At 33.3% G+C, this 5,298-nt stretch overlaps 2 protein-coding genes across 6 annotated transcripts in view; one reads left to right on the top strand and one right to left on the bottom strand.

Annotated features, from left to right (window-relative positions):
• LOC108748346 (ATP-dependent RNA helicase vasa) overlaps positions 1-552 on the bottom strand; it is a 4,627-nt gene extending 4,075 nt beyond the window's left edge. For all 3 annotated transcript variants that reach the window (XM_018486441.1, XM_018486443.1, XM_018486442.1), the window contains exon 1: positions 325-552. The gene's annotated coding sequence lies outside the window, so the exon portion shown is untranslated. The remainder of the gene's footprint in view (positions 1-324) is intronic.
• The window catches only part of LOC108748345 (segmentation protein cap'n'collar), a 114,217-nt gene that overhangs the window by 86,769 nt on the left and 22,150 nt on the right, over positions 1-5,298 (top strand). The gene's annotated exons all lie outside the window — the stretch shown is intronic.

Here is a 5,298-nt window from a genome sequence, read left to right as displayed (position 1 = left end):
GAGAAAGCCGGTACGCGCGCTTTTTTTATTGATGAAATTCTGTTGGCACGTGTGTATAGAATTATTTGAAGGACTTTCGATGAACACCCGTTCTTTCGTCAATTATTCTATCGTAAACATTACAACGAAAGAAAATGTATCACGTAAGAAAATTTTCAGTTAAAAGAAACTTACGAATTTATTTTCGAAACTAGAACGAAGTCGTCAGAATATAAAATGATTTAATAAAATGATTTTCATAGCAAGTATTTATAATACTGCTGAGTCGACATGGCCGCGATAAAATGCGTCGTTGCTTTCGTCGATGCCGGCTGGCTCACGTACCTCTGTGACAGTGTCTTGATGTTGTCACCTTATCGGAGTTTCTCTGTCTTTTCTTGATACCCGAGAATGCCAAACGAGTAATTCAGTGGTCAGCAACTTGTGTCGTATATCGAGATAATCGTAATCCTACACATAGCAAAGAAAACCAAGCTATCCGTGACGCTCGAGCGAACTGCGAGATCTGCGCTCAGAGCCCAGATCAGCACCGTGCTGCCTCTGTTGCGTCGTTCCTCGTAGTTCCTCGACGAATCGGATACTCCGAGGACTGGCGCGCGCGATGCGCGCATGCGTGTTGCTCAGTACGTTCCCAGCCAGAATCTCTCGAGTCACGTCGTTGTGGCGCCGCCGCCGGCTGCCGGCTCGATTCGGCTAGCCTGAGTCGACAAAACTAAACCTTTCCACAGTTTCCATTCTTTTGTTTGTCAATAGGTCTGTTCGCGTTGCTTGTACTTTTTTATACGCAGCGTCACGCAACGTCTTCGCTTTTTCTCTCTTTGACATCTGTATATATACTTATATTCTTTTAAATGAAACATTTTTCCCGGGATTTTAAGCAATGCGACGGACTTAATATCGATGTACTTCAGAAATAAAACAGATACGAGTTTACAGGTAAAAGATGAAAAGAGCTAGTGAGCCGAAAAAATCCGAATTTATTTTTAGGTAGATACAAATCCTCTCCAGCGAAATAGAAATCTATAAATTTTCTTAAAAGAAACTTGCCTACATTGTATATACCGGGTGTCCCAAAACTCACATCCGTGCTTTTAACCCTCTATCCGTGTTCATATCATATATCATTGGTCATGTTCAAGACGTGATTTTTTAATTGACATTACTGTAATACCATAAAAACTTTTTAAACACGCTCAGGTAAAAAGAAACCCGCAAACACGATTAGATCTTGGAATGTCGGAGAATCTATTCTTAAAAGGACTTGGACACTCTCTTTCCCTCTCCCTCCCCTCTCTCTATCCCCCCCTCTCCTCACTCCCCCTTCTCCCCCTCTCCCTCCCTCCCCCCTCTCTCTCTCTCTCTCTGTGTATGTGCGTAATATGCACAATAGTATTTATAATAATCTATAGATAACAATTTTATTAAAAGTTTGAAGATAAAAGTTTATAAATTAATCCCACATATACAGTTAGATTATTATATCGGACACTCAAAACACAATCGTTATTCGTGCAAAATTAAAATAATTAATAAAAATAATCATATATATAATTTTCAATCTTTTAATAAAATTGTTATCTGTAGATTATTATAGATACTATTCTTTATATATATATACAGGTTATATCGTCGTTTCTAAGGCACGTACATAAAGAAAAAATAAATATGCTTTTATTATATAATTGAGAAATCTCGATTGCAAAATCTTTCGATCCGTTATTGATGAGATAATCCAAGATATTTCCAATAGATCCTCGGCTGTTTCCTATGTATGACTTGGCACATGTCTTTTGATAAATTTAATTTATTCTTTAATGAGAGATATACTGTTATTTCAATAATTTATATAATGAGATCCGTCGAAACTGGCATTAGACAATAAATAAATTTATATTGTAAGGTATAAAGGATATTCTTGTTTGATTAAATGAAATGTATTTGTATTCATTAGTTTCCATAAAATTCTGTAAGATTAAGATTTCTTCGTGTATGAGATCGAAATTTCGATCCATGAGATTGAGATTTTATTTATCGAGATTTTACTTTAGAATTTTCTTTTATTTTAGAACAAAAAATTGAACGGACCATTGAATGAAAATGATTGAACCGGAATTTAAAAAACTCAATCTTTCATTTATTATTATATATTTGTTATATATATAATAATATATAAAATAATGTTACGTTTTTGTTTAATTATCTAAATGCCTATATATAAATGTCTATATATAAATCAACGTATTTAGACCGAATTCATAAGATTCAACTTGTTTCTTATCTCTTTCCAATTTTAAAATTGGAAAGAGACAATGAATAAGAACCTCGGTTAAGAGTTATATTCACAACCGTGAGTTGTGGAACTGGGTCTTAGATTTATATATAACATCAATTTTTTTATTATTTTATTTACAAATGGAAAAAGTTTCTTCTTTATACATAAATATTTACATTTATTCTTTACTCGATTCCTTATAAATAAACTAAATAATTGAATGAAGTTGCTAATATCTCATTTATTGTATAAATTATTAATTTACAAAACGTTATTGATTTGTAGCAGCGGTATTATTAAGGTCGTATTTAAGGCGATAAATAATATATTTATAGCAACGTTCGAGCTAATTTCTCGAAATAAAAGCAAATAAAAATCTCAAAATAAAATTTTATTGTTACTCGACGATTTCAACTAATTTTTCAACTATTTTTTAATGTTACAGAGTTATAGAGATATGCAAAATAATATTATAAAATATTATGTGCAAAATGATATTATGAAATTATAAAATAACAAAATGATTTATTCACATTTTATTTCCAAAAATTAATAATGTTAAAAGCTTACATTTTGTGTTTTCGACTTTGATATCGCCTAGAAAGTTTTGTCTGTTATAAATTTGGATGAGATGTATGTCGGCTTATAAAAATGTATTACCCCAACTTCGGCAATGAAATATAGCGAAAGGTTATAGCGTCTGGTTTATGTCAGCAGTCAGTATTGTAAGGGACACAAATGAAATCATATGGCACTATACAGTGGAAAGAAAGAAAAAGTAACACAAAACAGAACACGTTTTCTTCGCTATGAGATTTTGTGTTTACGCGGCGGTCGAAAGATATATCTAATATTACTTTAGTCTTCATATATATATATATATATATACGTGTTTACATAACACGTTCGCGAGAACACCATTTTCTGAATTCCTCGATAAAGAAAGAGATAGCACAAAAATAAACAATAAAGGAATGTGATTTTTTAAAATATTGGTTCCCCCCAACACAGTATATCGACAACGTTAATATTATTATTATTTATTTATAATTAATTAATTTATCAATAAATTAATATAAACATACAAATAAGAACATATAAATTTCTAAAATTGAAAAAAATAAATTACTTATAAGTAATGAGACATAATAATTATACATAATTATGTACAATTACTACTTGTAATTATTCATTACGTATTATTACTCTTTAACAATTATTTATTTAGTTTTACTAATTTTACAAGTTTATAGTTTGTAATGTTTATATCCTTATATTCTTGTTTATATGTTTATACAAAACATGAAACATAAAATATCATATATAACACGATATGTGTTGTTGGACAACATTAATAATGCGGATATATCTATAATATATCAGTGTACATATATTATTTTAATGTTCACCAGATCAGGCCTGTGCGAATATTTTTTGTCATTATTGTTTTAACTTCGCGCTGAGATATAAAAGTTCCCTATCGCACATACGCAACTGACACTAATCTGTAAACGCTGAGTCACTCCGTATCGCATCGAGTTTCGTATTATTCTCAAAGCACCTTTGTTCATGACACGAATATAAACGCGATAAAAGATCAAATCGGCAATATGGAAAACTACGTTATACATTTAAAACGTGTTTTTAAAGTGCACGTAAACACATGATACAAATCTAGAGTCCAATGTTCATATGTCTGTATAAAATTAATTGAGTGAATAATTTGTAATTATCGCTACTATTCAATCTTTTTTCATTAGTTTTTTAATATATTTTAACGAGTTTCTCATTTGTTCACTTCCCAACGTTGATTTTAACTCGCACTTTTTACGAGAAAGAAACAAAGCAGGCAGAAACATATTTGAAATGTTTGAAAACTTTGTTAGATGATAGTGACGTTATTTATATTTAAATTATATAATAAGCACACAATAGATATATTTTATTGACTATATACTGGCATATGTTTATTTAACGTTGCATGTGTTGATGAAATTACAGTGACACCGATTTCTCACATTTCCATACAATGACAGTCAAACTTATAAGAGGCGCTTCATCATTTTTCCTTCCTGTGGCAATGCCCCTATGTCAGTGAAAGCCCATGAATTGTTATCCTTAAACAACTACTACTTCTTATTACACGAAAAGAACAATTTTGCTGAAAGAAGTGTCTAAAAACTTTGCTAGATCTGAAAATAATTTTGTTGGATCGTTAAAATAATTACAAATAATTAATTGACAATCTCTCAAGCATAATGAGCAAAAAGTTTCGAGCTTCGAGCACTCTAGCAACTTAGCTTGAGTATCCCTACATAATTATTTTAAGAAATATTAAATTTTCACACTTCAGCAGAGCCTTTCCATTTATATACAACAATTCTCTATGCCCGATAATTATTTCACACGTAATTCGCTTCAATCGTTCTGCGCGTCTCCTGACCTCCCCTACTCTAAATCAGTTTTATAGCTTTATCTGTCGTTCAAGTAGATCGCAAATATCAGTGTTGGTAATCCTCATTTGAGCTCTGCCTTGATAATCGTTTCGAAAGCGTTGTATTCTTCGACGTGGATAATGAAACGAAAAAATTGGATAATCGCGACGCGGCGCGAGCTGCATCATCGGTACGAACAAACTGCGATATATTCCCGCTCGTATTCCCGGCGTTATCGGAGTTACACCGTCATTCGCCACGAGGATGTGTACGTAAGCGTGCGTGCGAGTGATACGCACAGCCGCCCACATAACGCACGCGTGAAATACTTCAGTGTAGGTGTCTCGGCGCAAGTAAAGGAAAGAAAGAGGAAGAAGAGAAACGTGTGTATATCTTTCGACGCTGCGCGGAACGATAGGGGGCCCAGTTTCCAGTAACGTGCCGTCCGCCCGAAGTTCCGCGACACGCGCGCGCGCGTCCCGACGTCGTTTCGGGGAAACGCAGTCTCCAATTATATTATTATCGTCTTCGTCACCATCGCGCGCGACGTCCTCGCGGTTAGAAAAAAGTTCGGATGGAGTAGTGATGCGA

This window comes from Trachymyrmex septentrionalis, unplaced genomic scaffold (genome assembly GCF_001594115.1).
Source record: "Trachymyrmex septentrionalis isolate Tsep2-gDNA-1 unplaced genomic scaffold, Tsep1.0 scaffold22, whole genome shotgun sequence".
In the NCBI taxonomy this organism is placed as follows: domain Eukaryota; kingdom Metazoa; phylum Arthropoda; class Insecta; order Hymenoptera; family Formicidae; genus Trachymyrmex; species Trachymyrmex septentrionalis.
Note: the sequence above shows the minus strand (reverse complement) of the source record. Positions and strands in the feature narration are given on the sequence as shown.